This window comes from Arvicanthis niloticus, chromosome 3 (assembly GCF_011762505.2).
Source record: "Arvicanthis niloticus isolate mArvNil1 chromosome 3, mArvNil1.pat.X, whole genome shotgun sequence".
Taxonomy (NCBI): domain Eukaryota; kingdom Metazoa; phylum Chordata; class Mammalia; order Rodentia; family Muridae; genus Arvicanthis; species Arvicanthis niloticus.
The window spans coordinates 59,975,502-59,994,695 of record NC_047660.1 but is presented as its reverse complement, the minus strand read 5'-3'; positions in this window follow the sequence as shown (position 1 = coordinate 59,994,695).

The window sequence follows — 19,194 nt, the reverse complement described above, 5'->3', positions numbered from 1 at the left end:
TTATTCTTCTCTTATATTTCCACTACAATTTCTCCTCCCTCCTCTCTTCTCAGTCCCTCCCACCCCAGCTCACTCCTCAATCCACTCCTCCTCTGTTTCCCTTCAGAAAATGGCAGGCCTCTCAGGGCTAGTAACCAAATATCAAGTTGTAATAAGACTAGGATACCTTCCCTCATATTAAGACTGGATTAGGTAACTCAGTATGAGGAAAATGGTGCCAAAATAAAGAAACAGAGTAAGAGACAGCCCCCACTCCCACTGTTAGGAGTCTCACAAGAAGACCAAGCTTCACAACTTTAACTCGTGTGAAGGGCCTAGGACAATCCCATGCAGGCTCCCTGGTTAGTAGTTAAGTCTCTGTGAGCCCCTATGGCCCTGGATAGTTAATTCTGTGGATTTTCTTTTGGTGTCCTTGACCCCTCTGGCTCCTACAATCCTCCCTCCCCCTCTTCTGAAGTTGCACCTAATGTTTAGCTATGGATCTCAGTCATTGGTTGGCCACACCCAGAATTTCTACACCACCTTTACCCCAGCACATCTTGTAGACAGGACAAATTGTAGATCAAAGGTTTTGTAGTTAGTTGGTGTCCTAGTCCCTTCACTGGAAGACTTGTCTAGTTACAGGAGATGCTGGATCAGGTTCTGTATCCCTCATTACTAGGAGTCTTAGCTAGGGTCACCCTCTTCAATTCCTGGGAGTGTCCACTGCACTAGATTTCTACCTCAACCCCTAAATGCCCCCTAATTCTGTTGTCTGTCCCAGTACCCTTCCCTGATCCAATTCCCAACCCCATCTATATTCAGTCTATCCATGATATCTATTCTGTGGCCCCTTAGAGTCTATAAGACATCTGTCCAGGCCCTTCTGGCTTTTAGAGTCCATGTTGAGAATCCAGGCATTATTCTAATAGGCCTGCCTTTATATGTTACTTGGCCTCCTTTTTCTTTCAGATTTTAATATTCTTTCTTTGTTCTGTATGTTTATTATTTTGATAATTATATATATGGGGTACTTTCTTTTCTGGTTCAATCTATTTGTTTTGTAAACTTGTACTTTTATAGGCATCTCCTTTAGATTAGGAAATTTTTTTCCCCTATGATTTTTTTCTTTGAAAATATTTTCTTGTCCTTTGAGTTGAAACCTACTTCTTCTATTCCTATTATATTTAGGTTTGGTCATTTCATAGTGCCCCAGATTGCCTGGGTGTTTTGTGCCAGGAACTTTTTAGAGTTAACATTTTCTTTGATCAGTGTATCATTTTTTTCTATCATATCTTCTACGCTTAAGATTCTCAACTCTTGTATTCTGTTGGTGATGCTTGCATCTGTAGTTCCTGTTCACATACCTAGGTTTTCCATCTTTGGGATTCCCTCAGTTTGTGTTCTCTTTATTGCTTATATTTGAGGTTTCAATGTTTTATTCGTTTCCTTCATCTGTTTTGGTGGGGGTTTTGTTGTTGTTGTTGTTGTTGTTGTTGTTGTTTTTGGCTCTCTTTAAGGCATCTATTCATCTCTTTCCATGGCATCTTCATGTTTTCCTGGATTTCTTTAAGAGATTTTTTTCATTTCCTCTTTAAGGACCACTACCATATTTTTAAAGTTCATGTGTTTCAGCTGTATGGGACTATTCCAGGGTTGCTGTATTAGGATAGCTGGGCTCTAGTAGTGCCATATTGCCCTGGTATATAGACATCTGGGTGTGAGATGGATATAGGTCTAGGTACCAATTTCTGTGCTGATTTTTGATGGGTGTTTTGTTCCTTAGTTTCTGTTTCTCCTTTGGTCTCCTGGTCTCAGTGGTCTATATCTCTGATAGCCAGCATGACCCCTGATCTAGCAGGGAGTCTCCATTAGTGTCAGCAGGCTGGACTTCTAATAGCTAACATGGGCTTTGAACCACCAGGAGATCTCTGTTCTTCTGAATGGTGTGCCCTGCACCTGAGCAGCAGATGTCCACTGTGGGAGCACAGCAGCAGGAGTGGGAAGGCAGTAGGTGGGGGTTGGGTCTTTCAACTCTGAACCGTGGATGTGAGAGTATTCCAAGGGCAGGGTCTTACTTATTCTAACTGGTATGCCCTGCACCTTAGTAGCAGGTATCTGCCTGAGGTGGTGGTAGGGGTACAGTGATGGGGACTGGCAGAGAGGCAAAGAAAGGGATGTCTGTGGGGTGGGTCTGAACCAAGGGCATGGGACTGTTATGAGTGAAGGTTGGGATTTTACCTGTTCTAGCTGGAATGGCCTCCACCTGCATCAGGAATTTGAATGTTAAGAGTTAAGGCCTTTGCTGAAAGAGATGAGGAAAAATGAAATAGTGTTGTGTTCAGGGTCTCCCTCAGGGTCAGTTTCCATCCAGTTAATCCTGTAACCCGTGAAATGAAAAGGCCTAAGGAATTATCTGTTCCTAGAAAACAAGAACAAAACAAAGATTATGCAATGTGATTGAAGGGGTCCAGGTTCTTCCCAAGCAGGAAGCAGAAGTTGACAGCATTGGCAACCTGGTTCTAGCTTTGGAGTCATGAAGAATGAACAAATAAAGGAGTTGTGAAATCTTTCTCCATTTCTAAGGATAGCCACTGAGCCTTGCCATGTGGCAGGGGAGTTCCTGCATCAAGGCCCTGAGAAACCATTTTGTGAAACCATGACCATGGAGCTTGGGTTGGGTTGGAGCACCAAGGATGTTGGAGATGCCAGAACTGAGGGATATTTGCCAAAGTGTGCTGCACACGGGGAAAGGAGTCTGTACAAGTGTGTTGCAGTCATCAAAGCTGGGAGCATAGCACCATCCAAGCTCTTTCACTTCCAGCATGGAGTTATAGGATTTGTTTTCTCTGCTGGTTTTCAGCCTTGCTTTGATCCAGTATTTCCTCACTATATGCTTTTTCCTCTCTTTTAAATAGTAATGTATATTCTGTGCCATTGTGTGCTGGAAATGTTTAATTTGCTCTTCGATTTTATATGGGATTACAGTTGCTATTGCCTTGAGTCTCAGAACAGACTTTCAACTTTGGACTTCACTGTTGAAACTGAATGACTATGGGGAATTTCGAAGTTGGTGTAAATGCATTTTGCATTAAGATATGGTCACAGGCCTATAAGGAGCAGGGAATAAAATGTGCTTGTTTGAATGAGAATGGCCTCCATCACCTCATGTTTTAATATTGTTTACCAAGTGGTATAATTGGGAAGGGTTAGGAGGTCTGTCCTTTTTGGAGGTAGTGTGTGGCTAGAAAGCAGACTTTGAAGTTTTAAAAGCCTCATGCTGTGAGAACAAAATTTGAAAGCAGCATTGAAACAATAATAAAATTCATGGTCAGCAAAGACCACCAACAACATATTAAATATAGTCATAATAAAAATATTAAGTCCCTCCAGGAACAGGGTGACCAAAAATGAAAAGGCATACAAGGACGTGCCCAGACAAGTCCAAACAAGCCCAAGTGTAATGGGCTATCTGGTGTTTACTTCTCTCTCCCCCTTTCCGAGAAGTCCAAGGTTTCATGGTCAAAAAATAACTAGTCATCCTGCCAGCTCAAATGATTGCTTACGCAAATTGCTGATGTTTGAAATATCCAATCATATGTAACAGCGCCAAATTTTCCCGCACTCCCCAGCCTCTACCCATAAATATCCCAAGTTTCCTGGGTTCTGGGTCAAATCCTCTATCTCCTGCGTGAGATATGTTTCGACCCGAGGGCCCTCGCCATTAAACTGCCTCTGCTATTGCATCAAGAAGGTCTCTTGTGTGTCTTTGGGTGTACGTCAATCTGGACTTGAATAAGGGTCTTCCTTTAGGGGTCTTTCAATGCCATCCCATATTTCACTCACTCTGCCTGGTGCTTGTGGATGTAAGCTCTCAGCTTGTACTTAGTGCCACTCCTGCCTGCCTGCTGCCATGTTCCCTGCCATGATGGTCATGAACTCTAACCCTCTGGAACTTTAAGCCCCATTAAACTACTTTCTATTAGATAGATAGATAGATAGATAGATAGAGAGATAGATAGCATTCTTTATTTTACATATAAGAATATAATTCAGATATCAATCATATAAAATGATTTGATAGCATTTTAACAATTAAATGAGGATCATCTGGTGAGAAAGCCCCTCATAAAACAACATGTTTTTAAGTAGTCATTTTTTTTCCTAAATGGGTTAATGTAGCACATTTATTCCTGGCTAGCATGTCTACTTCCTATTTTACAAATAGTGGAATGAAAAAGAAAGGTTCAGGTGGTGGTGGCTCATGCCTTTTAATTCCTGTACTTGAGAGGCAAGGGCCAGTGGTTCTCTGAGTTCAAGGCCATGTTGATCTACCAAGTGAGTTCCAGCAAGGGCCACACAGAGAAACCCTGTCTCAGAAAGAAAAAAGGAAAAGAAAGGTCACCTTCCACAATCACTGCCTCATAAGGGAGGGCATAGCTGAGTCATTAAAGAGGGTATTTTGTTCATTTTGACAAGCAAGAACACTGCCCTCCCAGAATGGAACTGCCATAAGCAGGCAGACCCATTCTTTTATTTTTATTACATGTATGTGTTTATATTTAGACTGAGAAACTTCTAGACCACATGTAGGTGGAAGCTATTATTCAATGTTGGCTACGTCTTTTTATTGGTGCTTTTGAGGACAGCCATATAAGGTAATCATTGGCACTAGTTGGAACAGTATCTACTGTCCCTTACTCCTTCCTGGTTGTTGCTCTTTGTTGCTGTTCTATCAGTCACCATTACTAACACCGTGTTCTTAATTGAACATTTTATATCAATTGACTTTTTTCCATTATTAGCCTGTGCTTATTATTTTCTGTTTGTAAAACTTCTTACAGTGGTTTTCTTAGATTGTATAGAGTCCATGAAACTAGCCTACATTCAATTTCACTCAACACTGTATGGCCTGTCACTCAACACTGTATCATCTACAATGACTTGTGATAGTGACAGCTACTACTAGATGAATACCCCACTTCAATATTTTATTTTCAAAATTGGTGAATTTAGTCACTGAATCTTTATTTGCAGAATTGCTAGATTTTAAATATTTCTAATATTTTGTTGTTTTACATTTACCTAATTTTCTTTCCCTACTTCCTTCTCTCTGCTTCTCTCTCTCTCTCTCTCTCTCTCTCTCTCTCTCTCTCTCTCTCTGTGTGTGTGTGTGTGTGTATGAGAGAGAGAGAGAGAAAGAGAGAAAGAGAGAAAGAGAGAAAGAGAGAAAGAGAGAAAGAGAGATTGAGAATTGAGTGTGTAGAGGTCAGAAGACAACTTGCCTTTCTGTTCTCACTTTCTGCCATGTGAATTCTAGAGATCAAACTCAAGTCATCAGGCCTGGTGATAAGCACCTTTATGCACCAAAGCCTTCTCTGTAGACCATTCATTAAATCTTAATGTTATCTTATTCAAACAACTGAAATACCTACTCACCTAGCCAAGTAAACTAAGTAAATTATTTCTAGGTCTACAGCATTAACTTACATTGTTACTGAGTGATGCAATTTTCCCAAATTTTTCTCTCTATCATGAGAAGGCAGGACAAGACAAGCAAGCAGTCATTTGCAAGTCAAGTGAGAGCCCTCCACAGACACTTTACCTGTTTGAAACTTGAGTTTTGTATGCTATGTTGTTGAGGGATTTTGTGGTATGTGGCATTTAGGAATTTGGCATTTGTCACTGGGCTGGGACAAGGAAGTAGGCTCAGATAAGAATATTAGATACAGTGACCATAAGGCTTTGTTTACTACTTAAGTATTACCTTGTGTGATCCTTTTGCTTACTATGCTGCTTGATTACTGTCTTGTGTGATCTTCTAGTTTACTACTTCACTTGATTACTTTGTCTTTGATCTAGGAACTGAACATGTTTTTTAGATGTACCTAGAATGATATAAAAGCAGGCTGAAAAAAAGAAGTAAACCCGCTTCAGCCTCAGTACTGGCTGGAGTCATGTTAGAATTTTGTCTAATTGTTTTTCTTCTTCAATCCTCACTCCCTCCCTTGAGACCCTGTTGACTGACTGAGCTGGCTTAATCACTGTATAAAGTTTACCCTTGTATTATTTTAAATGCTGATTTTTCTATCCAACTATCTAGTTTCTATCCAGACATGGCTTTGCTATGTTTATTCCTAGAAGCTCCTGTCTCAAGTTTGTATAGATAAAAAAAGGGAAGTGGTACCCTATGTGGGTGGGACCCAGTGAAGGACATTGCTGGAAGTGGAGGCTCAGGAAAAGTGAAAATGTTGGCAGCGGCGAGTAATAGTTTTTTAGATTTTGTAGAGAAGGCTTGTCCTTAGTTTCCTGATGAAGCTACAATAAATTTAGCAACCTAGAAGAAGGTTGGGGCAAGAGTTCAAAATTATTATGATGTGCATGGACTAGGTAAAGTCCCTGTAAGAAGTGGGTTTCAGAGAAGCAATCCTGGATACTTCAACTAAGAAGAGAAAAAAATAAAACTAAGTCATGGTGGAAGTACATCTGACCGATTGAGGGGCTGGGGGTGGGGGGCTCAGTAGGCCCCATTCCCAGAGGTGGAGGTGGCAGCTGTGGGGATGCTTGGAGGAGAATGACTCCCAGCTAGCAGCTGGAGGAGCCAGTATGAGCTAGATGCCACTTCCTGAGCATCTGGTGGCCAGAGCTCACTCCTGCCCCTCCCTTCTCAGGCAGCTACAGTGGCAGCAACACAGAGCACCACTGCAGACATAGGCGAGTTATCATCCAACCCAGCAGGTTAAGGTCTAAGAAAAATGTTTATGGAAAATGTTTGAGATTAATAAATGCGAGTGATAAAGTTTAGAGGATGTAAACAAACGTGGATGATGATGATTTAGGAATAAGAAATGCTTCAGATGAAGGATGTTTAAAGTTGGTAAATGCAAGTAAAGGTGTTTAAAGTTGGTAAATGCAATTTATAAATGTTAGGGGGGTCTAAGAAGATGTTTTAAAGTATATAAATGCAAGTTATGGAGATGTAAGTAATGATTTAAAACTGGGAAATGTTTCATATTCCCCTCACATGCTATGGTTATTTCAAAGTTCAGATTTTAACATTGATCAATGGAATTCTGATAAGTTAATGGAACACTGACAGTTTAAAATTCAGTCACAAGCTTAAGATTTTAATTTCCCTTTGATAGTCTTCTGAATATAGACTTAATGTGCTTTTCATCATGCTAAAAACATCTCTGTCCAGTCTGTGTATCTAGGCTCCTGGATTGAGGAAAAATGTTCTGTGCCTTTTAACCCAAACCTGTAGCGTTCACTAGGTCTCAAAGGCATGAGTCTCCTCCTGTTGTCGAATAGACACCTGTTAACTACTTTTTCTAAAATATGGATTTCAATACAATGGTTAATACTAATGTACACATTTTTGTTCACATAAGTTCACAAGTTCACATAAGCTTCAGGGAATCAAGAGTCCTAAGACGTAGCAGTGTATGTCACAGATAAATGGACTACAGGTAAAAACACTTGCCTGTTCTGATCCAATCCAGCAGATGTTCCCAAATATGAAGTACATCCATTGAATAATTTATGTATGCTAATATATACATATTATACAATCAATACAAATCATATGCATTAAATATTAATTATATACTTTAAATGAAAATTATATACATCAAATATAAATCATATATGTTACAATATGAATTAAATATGAGTCAAATCTATAAAATATAACTTATAATCTATATAAAATACATAATTTTGCATGTCTACAAAGACAAGGAATTACAGAATGAGCCCATGGATGTCTAAAAAATTAGTTACATAAAAAATAATAATAATAATGGAGGGAGAGAAATGTACTCCTTCACCACAAAATTATATTTTGAATTTTTTGACCTTGAATGCCAAGGGACTCTCTGCTGCTGAGTGTCTATGGCACCCTACAACTAGGTGCACTTATGCCTAGGTGAAATGGAAGTATCCACTTACTAGTATATGGTATGGTCCCAATCTAATATTAATATGGGGAAGAGGGAATGTTTGTGTTTTTCATGGGATGCTGAAGGAGCATGGTGGCTGTGATGGAAGTATATCACCAAAGTTTTATTATGATTCCTGTAAATTTTTGTGAACACTGGTATTCTAAAGAAAGTTTACAAATATTGGAAGAGTTAGATCATGGTCTTGCAAGGAGCAAACATATAGTTGGGCAGATTATTCCTGGTGTTGTTGCTCTCATAACTCTTATAGTCAATTCTACTACTTCTGCATTAGCTTTAGCACAGGAGGTACAAACAACAAGTTTTGTTAATCATCCTGCAGAGAATGTAATCAGTGCCCTGAGTGTACAAGAGAATTTGGATAGACAGCTAGGACAAAGAATTGACTCATTATATAATACACTGCATAGCATGGGAGATGAAGTACAAGGAATGAAAGTCAGAAGCCATTTGGAATGTCATACTCGATATCTCTGGATTTTTAGAACTCCAAAATGTATAATTAGAGTCAGCATAACTAGACCAGAGTAAAAAGGCACCTAAAAGGTATATGGCATAATACTAAGACTTCTTTAGATGTATTAGCCCTGCATAAAGAGATTGTAAGATTACAAAATACAAAGTCTTGATCTTTTAATGCTGCTAGCATTGCAAACGATATTTTAAAAATTTACACGCCATTTTTCCTTCATGGTCCTCATTTATATCTCTCTTATTGGGCATCGCAAGACTTGGCTTTATGATCTTTTTATGGTATGTCTATTACCTGTTCTTTTAAGAAGAATTACCAGAGCTTTTGCAGATGTAAAAGCAGAGTTACATATATTCAAGCTCCAATGTCTTTCCTAGCAGAAGTTGGTAGGCAATGACCAGTAAGGTCATCTTGAAAGCCTTCTCAACCTAAGACAGACCACGAATACAAGTTTATTTGAGTGCCAGTAATGGGTAAGAGTTGTGTTTTCAGGTAGCAACCTAAAACAGGCACAACTTTCTGCTCCATGACTGACAAAATGCTTCCTTATAGTTAACTGAGTCTGCTGACCTCTGTTTTTAGCTAAAACATGTGTTATATCCTGTCAAGTTCCTCTGCTTATGCATATGTCCTTGAGAGACTGGCCGAACATGGAAAAAATGGCCTTAGTCAAACATAGATACTGTGTACCATAAATTCACAGTATAAGCATTTGTGTTCATTCTTTAACTTCTTGGAAGTTGATCATGCTTTCTGTTGCTTGCCTTTAAAAGACACTGAGAAAATACACACATTGCTGTCATGGTATTGACAAGCAGCACTCCCATATCTGTCTCTTGCATCTTCTTTCTGCTTTTCCTATAATTACCCTTATTCCCCTAATCATGGTTCCCTTGTTGACTGACTGGCTGTCTCTGACATATAAACATTGCTTCCCATTCATTCTCTGCCTTGCTGATAAAAGCCAATGAGCCAATACAGACCTTTAGAGAGAATAAGGTAGAACTTCTAACTCTAGGAGAAGTGGAGAAATAGACAGGAAGGAAGGAGGGAGCCAGAAGGAGAGGTCAAAGAAGCATCAGGAGAAGAAAACTGGAACAAAAAAGTACAAAATTGCAAGTACTATGGGGATATTGTCTGGGAGGAACCCTGACTAGCTTGGAGGTTTAGAATGGAGTAATGATTGCTCAGTATTTGTTTCAAGGCAATTTTAATAAATCTTAGTCTCTCTGTGTGGTTATTGGAGACTGAAATGGTAATTTCTATTTTTGTTGGAGACTCAGTTGTGTCATATGATGTTTTTCTGGAAGCTGTATTATGAAAGGATGTTTTGCCGAGAACAGACATTTTATTGGAAGCTGTATGGTGAAAGAGCATATGATGTTTTGCTGGATCAGACACTTGAGAGAATGTGTGATGTTTGAAATGAGCATAAATATAACCCAGCAGACAGTGGGTGATGCTCTTGCATTTGTTCAACTTTGCAACTATTTTTAAATATTTATTTTATGTATGTGAATAGTCTGTTGCTTTCTTCAGATACACCAAAAGAGGGCATCAGTTCCCATTACAGATGGTCATGAGGCAACATGTGGTTGTTGGGAATTAAACTCAGAACTTCTGGAAGCCCAGGAAGTGCTTTTAACTGCAGAGCCATCACACTAGCCCCACCCCGCCCCCAACTCTTCAATGGTCTTTGCTTGTCACAACATTGTAGAGAGAAATGTCCAAAGACCTTCAGGTGGTACTCCAGGTGGTTCTTGCTGCTTCTGCAGACTTGTGCCAATTGGTGGAGCCCCATGGTTTCTTCTGGATCAAACTGCTGCTACTGATTCGTGTTTGGTGTTTTGCTAGTGCACTGGACTGCTGACGATGAAGATTGCAATCACCACAAAAAACTATTTCTAAACAGTTCCACAACCCCTGTTTCCTATTAACCTTTCATTTACCCTACCTCTGGTGGGTGGTGGGCTAGAGGTTGACGTGTTAAAGTGGCATAATTAAAGTAGGTTTTGAAAAATCTAAGCCTACAGAGGACTAGCAAAGGTGAAGAAATACAGCTGCTTAATTAATTTACTATATACATTTATAATAAAAATAATTCATTTTGTAGAATGACAATGGTCAGGTTGTGCCTAAGATATATAAGCCTTAGCACATAGAAGTGGCTTGTGGTCTTGGAACTATAGGTCCACCAGACAAGATGCAGTGTGGATGAGAGGCCTCTTTCAGCTTCTCCTGAGGCAGCGGTTCTTCATCTGAAGGTCATGACCATTAGAAAACACACATTTTCAATGGTCTTAGGAACTGAGACACTGTTCAGTAGCAAAATTACAGTTATGAAGTAGCGATGAGAATAACTTCATGTTTATGGACTCCTAAGATTATTGAAAATATGCCAATGGTCATGACCCACAGGCATTGAAACTCCTGAGCTGCTTGTAGCCTCTGAGAGTAGATGTAGATGGTCACACATATCTGGAGATTTCAAAAGGCTCTGTCAATTCTATTGAGAATACTTCTTGCAAATGGAGAAAGTTGGAAAAAGGTGCCAGGGTGAGTGGTAAAAAGTAATAAAGAGAGACGGTGAGAAAAGGAGAGACTGAGAAGAGAGGAGGAAAAGCAAAGAAAGGAAAACTCAGGAGAGAGAGTGATTTGAAAAGAGCCGTTCAAGTTGAGACAAAAGCAAAAAAGCATTCAGATACATTTTGAAGAAGGAAATGATGGTTTTCAAATACAGAAGGAAAAAAACCTGTACAATCAGGTAAGTACAGGGTAGTGTTTCTCAGTGAGGGATGACTGGTTTCAAGGTCTCTGTCATTGTTCAGGTGACTCTAAGATACCACAGACTGTCTAGAATCCTATTCCCATTCTGTGGAGACTGAGACATTCTTAATTAATTACAGTAGTTAAAACTAATTACAGTTAAGTAAGGTGTTTATAATTGCATAAGGTGAGCAAAACTAATGGAGTCTAAACATTGACAGCATCCATTTATGCAAAACACTTAAAAAACAAAACTCAGTACAAGATGGTTTTTTATTGATTCTGAGTAACACAAATGTAATTTGAAGACTCATTTAAACCAAAGCCTAAGTTGTGACAGAGTTTTTACACCAGGGTGTTGATGGATGGCAATCTTGGTTACTAGGTACTTGTTTGGCAGGGTTGTTGGTCAAAGGATTTGGTCTGAGTTGTGATGAATAAGAAGAGATCTCTGATGACTGCTTAATAATGTTGAGTTGTATGCTTTCTTTCCTAAGGCCAGTGGTAGATTTTAAGTGTTCTTACTACACACCAAAAAAGATAGTATGTGAAGTAATTCTTATGTTGGCTAAGGCAATTGAGTTACATTTTTAATCCTTTATGACTGCATGTTTGTCTGTGACTGAACAGGTCAGGAGAGGGTATCGGATGTCCTGGAACTGAAATTACTGATCGTTATGAGCCACCCGGTAGATACTGGGTTGAACCTGGGTCTTCTGGAAGAGCAACAAATGCTCTTAATAACTGACCCATCTTTCTAACCCATTGAGCTATTTTTTGAGATATACATATTTCAAAATATCATATGTGACAAACATTCAATTTTTGTCAAATAAGATTTAAGTAGACACTGGGAAGGTGGCTCATTGTATGGAGTATTTACCACACAGGATAAAGAGTCATAGTTCCAGTCCCTAGACCCCATGTTAACATCAGGCAAGGCTGTGCTCATTTATATAGTAAGTTCAGTGTTGGGAATGAGGACAGAGGTCAAGACAGAAGAAGGGTTCTTAGATTGTAGTGGCAAGCCAGTGTAGACAAATTGGTGAGTTCCAGGTTCGATGAAAGATTTTATCTCAAAAACTAAGAACAATTGCAGAAGATACGAGGCATCAACACTTGTCCTCTATATACATGTGCACACATGTAGGCACGTACAAACCCATACATTACCCACAGAAGCCAATACACAACAGGTGAGCACCCACACACAAAAATGACAAGATGAAACACCACAACAGTGCTCACAGAGCTGCTGTAAGACTTCTAGAGAAATAAAGGAATTCACCCCTTATTTTACTTGAGAACATTACAGGACGTAGGGATTGAGATTTGGACAGGAAGTTGACATTTTTCAGTTTTCAGTACAACAAACCACTTGATTTTCACCCCAATGGCTACGTAAATGCCTTTGTCAGCTTGTGGGCATGGGTTATAAAAACGACACGACAGTATATGCCATCTTAGTAATTATCATGATGATTGTCATTAGTTAACTACTTTAAGGCCTATGCCAGTGCACTGAAAAACGTTAGTGCTGCAAGTTGCTGATATAACAGCGAACCTAATCAATTTTTAGTACACTGCAGCATAAATGTCAAACTTGTGTGTGATAAAGGGGTCTCATTCTTTCAGGGAATTCGGCAGTGCAGCCTTCGCCTCTACTAGAACACTTGGTGGTGCTGTCTGAAAACAGTTTGGAAACCTTAACAGGAGAATCCTGCATAGAAAAGGGGAGTCTGAGGGGAGGACCTTGAAACTTCCCAGTTCTGTCCCTCTGTTTACTCTCTGCTCTCCGAGTGTGAGCATGCTAGACAGGCTGCAGAGCCCCAGAGTATGCTCGCCCTCCCTTCCTGCCACGTGTGTCGTAACCTGCTGCCAGGTCTTCCATACAATGCTTGAATGATCCCCGAAAGGGACCGAGAATAAATGCTTCCTTCCTTAAAGTACTTCAGGTGTCAAAGACAAGGGGGAGGAAATCATGGATGCAGGGATGGGTTGGGAACCCAGATTATAGCCGGTAGAGCCTTTGGTCAGCTCATCCTAGGTTAGGGAAGATGTTAGTTTCCAGGAATGAGGTGGGTTCAGATGTTAGTTATCAGGGAAGAGGTCATGGGTGTAGGACCGTGAAAGGCAGCCTGGTTCCTGGCTGAGCTAAGGTTAGAAATTACAGTGACTCTAAAGGGACAGCAAGCCTTTTGCCTGGTTCCTGGACACTAGGCTCCCGGCACGAGGTCGCAGCCCTCCATAGATTTGTGGCCATCAGTCACGTAAGGGCAAGGGCCCAAGCCCCTCCACAGGTAGAGGACCTGTGGTCCCTTAGACTCAAGACAGATCTCCATTTTAATGAGGTACCTAAAGGCCAATAAAATCTCCTTCCCAGACACTCCTCCCTGCAAAAAATATTTAATCTCAGGCCCGCCCTAAGAAGTGGAATACGGTTTTACTCATCCACTTTCCACCATGATAATAAATGTCTTAAAACCATGGACTGCCTCTTTTCATCGGGATCTGCCTTGGTGAGCTATAGAGAAGGCCTTCGCCTACAAAGTCCCTATCTGATCTCTGTGTCCCCAACCATGACCACCAAGCCAAGCCAGCCACCCGCTGACCAAGCCAAGGACTCTCCGCCTGCCCCCCACTCTTGCCTCCCTCCCCCCGCCCCTCCCTCCCCCCGTCCCGCCCCCCCCCCATCCAGAGGAAGCTCCCTTCTTTTCTCTCCCTGGGCCCTGACTAGATCCAGCCCTGGAGGGCGGGGGAACCTCTCCGTTCTCAGCTCTTTCACAACCTCTAGTGGCACCTGTGTGCCCAAGAGACTAAGAACCAGATGCCCTGGCCTCCCTGCAGGCCCAGGGACCCCCAGCCAGCTCAGGCTGTCCCTGGGACCTCAGACTGCGCTCCCCCATCCCTGGAGCAGTGTTCCTGCGAGTTCCCCATAGCTGATACCTGCTTGGCTACAGCATGGGGTAGAGGTCAAAACCCCCAAGTCTTGTCTCCCTGAGCAGCCCGAGCCCTGTGGGGGAGCAGACGCCAGACTCCATTAACCTTATACAATGGGGATGTATTGGTTGTCAAGGATTGGGTAAGGGAAGGTGTAGGATGCCAGAGACTCACTATGGCTAAATATTGGTGGCCATACACTAGACAGGTTGAAGTGAATAAAATTATTTTATTTATGTTAACTTAGTATGTGTTTCTCATTGCTTTCCTGGACCATGCATCTTTTGGGGTATTCCATGAAAGGTTTCTGACCCAATGCTGTTTAAGACAATCATCTTCAATCTCCATCTCTGAATTTTATTTTAGCTTCATAGTTGGGGTTTTAATGGAATTCCTTACCTAGAAACAACTGCCAAATAGAGTTCAAGAGTCCTGAAGGGACTTTTGACTTTAAGAAGACACATCGTCAGAGACTTATCAATTTACTCTTCCCTCCACCCCTCTTCTAATATCTCAACACCCGTAATCAGCTTGAAGAAGTTAATGAAGAGTCAGCGCCCCTATTCCCTGGGCTTGGGGACTAAGGTGGCAAATATCAGGCTGTCTATCTAGGGAAAAGTAGTGGTTTTGTTGGAAAAGGGTGGATTAGCTAGGATTTATTGCATAGCCATAACCTATTGGTAGAAATCTGTATAACTATTGTCAAGATGAAGTTATAAGTTCTTAAATGGTACAAAATTTACTTTGATTTCAAAGTTAAGGTTTTCATTGGTACGAGCTTCTTATTGATATAAAAGTGAGATGAATATTGTTACTCTCATAGGCATTGTGCCTGTATAACACATTTAGGAATACAAGGCTTAGACCCAGTCCTTCTTTAACCTTTTTAACTGATTTGAGATGGTTAGCCTGTGAGTTAAGAGACTATAGAAAATTCATGGCTTTGAGTTTATTGTTGGGGTGTTTTCTATATTTTATTTAGAAATAGCTGAGAGGAGTTAACAGACAACAGTCCAGATTATCTTATATGGATAGTTTGTTTTCAAACATCAGAAGTCCACAGAATTGATGTTACAAACATTTCTGTATGAATGTACATTTTGATTAGAGACCTGTCTGCTCCTGACAGCTTCCTGTCTTAGATTCTAAGAAGAAATTGAGCATCTTTGGAGTTACTCCAGTTGTGGTGAGACAGCCACTAGGCAAGAATTGCCTCTTTCCATCTACAGACAAATTACTGTCCAGAAAAGGACACACTTGCAGAATAGTCGACTGATTATATCTGCCTAGACAGAGTAATCAGCCCTTAATAATTCTGCATCACTAAGGTCTGTCAGATGATCCTGGGCCAGAAGTCTGAAGATCAGATGCTCCAACGGTTTGTAGTATAGGGAGTGTCCAGATGTTCAGTGGTCTCTATAAATTAGCTAAGTTTTAGAAGCTATGCTTTGTGCTTCCCATAATTTCAGTTAACTCAGTCATTCTGGATTTCTGACACGGTTGAAGACATATAGTCTCATAGCCAATCCTGGCTATTTACTTTGAGAGAAAAGAAAAAAGCCAGGTTCAAAACTAAGTGTTTTAGTTAGGAGAGATGACAGAAGTTCTGGTTAGTCAACAAAATGTTGGACCGGGTATTAGGACTATCTTGTACCTCACTGGTACAAATTGGCATAATTATACTCTAATTGTATTTTGAGAGAAAAGTTTTATTTTAACAGGAAGAGTGATATGTAGGAGGAGCTAAGGTGGGAGGAGTACCAAGAGGAAGAGAAGGAGTAAGGAGAGGAGGAGGAGAAGGAAAGGAGAAGCCAGGTGATGAGAGAGAGAGAGAGAGAGAGAGAGAGAGAGAGAGAGAGAGAGAGACATGGAGGCAGATATTCATGTGTCTCCACCAGTCAAAGATAGTTGATATATCTAGGTTGGGTATTGGGTTACACTTCTGATTGAGCATTACCAAACTTATAAAGCCTCTTATTAACATTTTAAAAATTGCATAAAAGCAAAAAGGAGAAGGGGGGATGGGATAGGGGTTTTCTAGGGAGGGGAAATGGGGGAAGGGGATGGCATCTGAAATGTAAATAAAATATCTAATAAAAACTAATAAAAATTAAAATCTGGGTAAAAAAAGAATTGCTTTAAAAAATAAAGTTTTAATTTAAGTTTTCTTCCTCATCATTTTAAATACCTCTCTCCACTTTTTGTCAGGTACCTTGGCATGCATCTGTAAATCTGTAACTCCCTGCACCTGGATAGGCAGGGGATCCAGGGGCTCACTGGCTCATTATTTTAGTAGAAATGTTGAACTCCAGGTTCAGTGAGCTACTGTCTTTCCAAAAAAAAAAAGGGGTAGGTGATAAAGACACCTGGTGTGGACCTCTGGCTTTCAAAACTTTGTACAAAGGTGAATACAGCCTCATATCTAGCCGACTATAGACATATACCACACAACAGACACACACAAAAGAAAACTATCTATGCTCACCAAAACCTCTTGTTAGTGACAAAAAGCCATCCTGTCATACATGTTGAAATCCCCAATTGCCTGTAACTGAATCTCTCCTGGGAACACCTCCCAACAATGAACTTGTGAGTTGGTTTATAAATATTCTACTTTTCACCTCTCAGATGAGGTGAATAAAATGTTTCTCCTTTAGTGAGGACAAACACCTCTTATCTACTCTAGTTAAATGAATTTAAAGCAGTCTAGGATGCCTCCCATAGCCCTTGTTTGAGGACTGCTCAGAGTTGGCCCCACCCCTCACCACTTGAGCAGATTGGAGAGACTGACTTTACTCACCCCCTTGCCTGGGCAGCTCTCCCATGCTGCCCATGCCCTAGACTGGCCTCACCCCTCACTGGCTTCAGCTAGCCTATATCTCACCTGAGCAACACAGTGAAGCTGGCCCTTGTGGTCTCGGGCAGCCCGGAGGGCATAAGAGTGGGAGATCTGGCTCTGTACCTTGCCTGGGCAAAGTGGCAGAGATGGCTCCTGTCCTGTGGGTGCAGAAGAGAGCTGGTGAGCTGAACAACCAAAACACCACCTAGACCAGATCCAGGGCTTTGAGTTGTCCTATCCCAACATCTACCCATCTATGAACTACTGGAGCATATGGAAGGCCCATCCTGTAGAATCAAAGCTGCAGGATCTCCATGAAACAAGACAACCACAGGATGTTCAAGAGAAGTCCCAGTGAGGATGCAACATTGATAGTATAGAAGAAGCCAGAGAAACAAACATTTCCAAGCACAGATGTTTGGGGCAAAAGGGTATACAGTATGACACACCAAAACTTCCACATAAAGATATTCTTTTGGTTCTTTGGTTTTGTTGTTATTTTTTTCTCTTTTTTGTTTTTATTTGTATTTTTGTATCCTTTTGGTGGGGAGGTTGCAAGGGTGGAGGGCAGATATGGAGGAATGAGGAGATGAGTGGGCTTGGGGTCTATGATGTGAAATTTCAAAGAATCAATAAAATTTTTTTTAAAAGATGTGATTTGACCTTGACTGTGGTCTATCTTGTGACCTTGGGAAGAATACAAGACCTTCTGCTGGTACAAAAAGTAAATGATCAAGGAGAGCTGTGTCCTTGTTGATTTCCTTCTCTCCTTTGTTCTATTTCTGATGATGAAAAGCTGAAATTTCCAGCAAAACAATGGGCTCACTTGAAGTGAAAACTGAAGTGGAAACTTCTGGTTTCTTTGGAAAACCAGTTATGTCAAAGGATGGTTTGCTAAAGCCAACATGTGAAAGGATGCATGATGTTTAGAAGGAATATAAATATGACCCCACAGAGAGTAGGAGCTCAAGCATTGGCTTACTTTGCTGTGCCTTGCTATTCTTTGCTAACAGCACACATATATTGGTTTGCCTTACATTGCATTGTTGAGCTCACCTGTGGTGATGTCATAAAGAGAAACTCAACAAAGAACTTCTCTTGAGGTTCATGTGGCTTCTTGAAGCTTCTATGACCTTGTGTCAGTTGGCAAGCCTCATGGTTTCTTCTAGATTGAACTGCCCTTGCTGGTTTATGTGTGGTGTCTGCCAAGAGGACTGAGTTGCAGCTGCTGTTTCTTATGTGGTGTCTGCTACTGGACTGAACTGCTGATATTTTGACAGCAAAGACTGGACTCACCCTCAGAGAACTATTTCTAAACTGGTCTACTTCCCCTGTATCCTAATAACTTTTCCACCACCTCTGGTGGATGGTGTGCTAGAGGGGAGGTTGAATGCTTATTAAAGTAGGCTGAGAAAAATATGTGCCTATACTCATCTGCTTCCATTTTCATTTTTATCATAATCTCCCCTTAAGCAACCTGTTACTTTTCTCATGCAGAAAGTGTATCCCTTTCCCTCAGTGAATACTAACCCCTCTGTCAGTATAAAATAATCTCTCTTTCTTCCTCTTAATAAAATACATCCCTCTTTCTTCCTCTTAACTTCCCTTGTTTAGGAATCAGATCTGTCTGAAATTAATAAATCTGTAGTCATTGATTTATTTGCAAGTGACATTTATTTCTGTGAATGGTGTCCACTTTGTTTATATTCAATACACATGGAAGTATGCTACCTCTCTAACAAATCAAGTTGTCCTGGGTATCATATTTTAGTTTTGTAAACAGTGATGTCACATTGGGTCTTGGAGTTACTTGAGAATCTTGTAGTCTTAGCATTTCAGGTTCCTCTGGTTGGGAGAAAAAAAAATAACATATGATCAGACAGGTGCCTATCAGGACCTGGAAAGGGTTGGATTAGAATTATTTGGGCTAAGACTTAAATAATGCTCTGGAATGTCCTTTCCTTGCTAAATATTATTTCTAAATTAGAGATATTGTCACATGAGCTTCAAAGTATAATAATAGAATGTACTGTGAAAATCCTAGGCTCCTATCTTCTGTTACTCCAATAGAAAGCTGGGTGCAGAGGGGAGCTTACAGTCAGAACCCAAGGGGAAAGTCATTTTCAGAGGTTAGAGGTGACTACTTCCTTTGTCCTGAAATCATATTTCTGAAATCATAGCTTAATTAATCTCTGAGTTCAGGTCTCCTGAATTGAAAGTTTATGAAAATATGATAT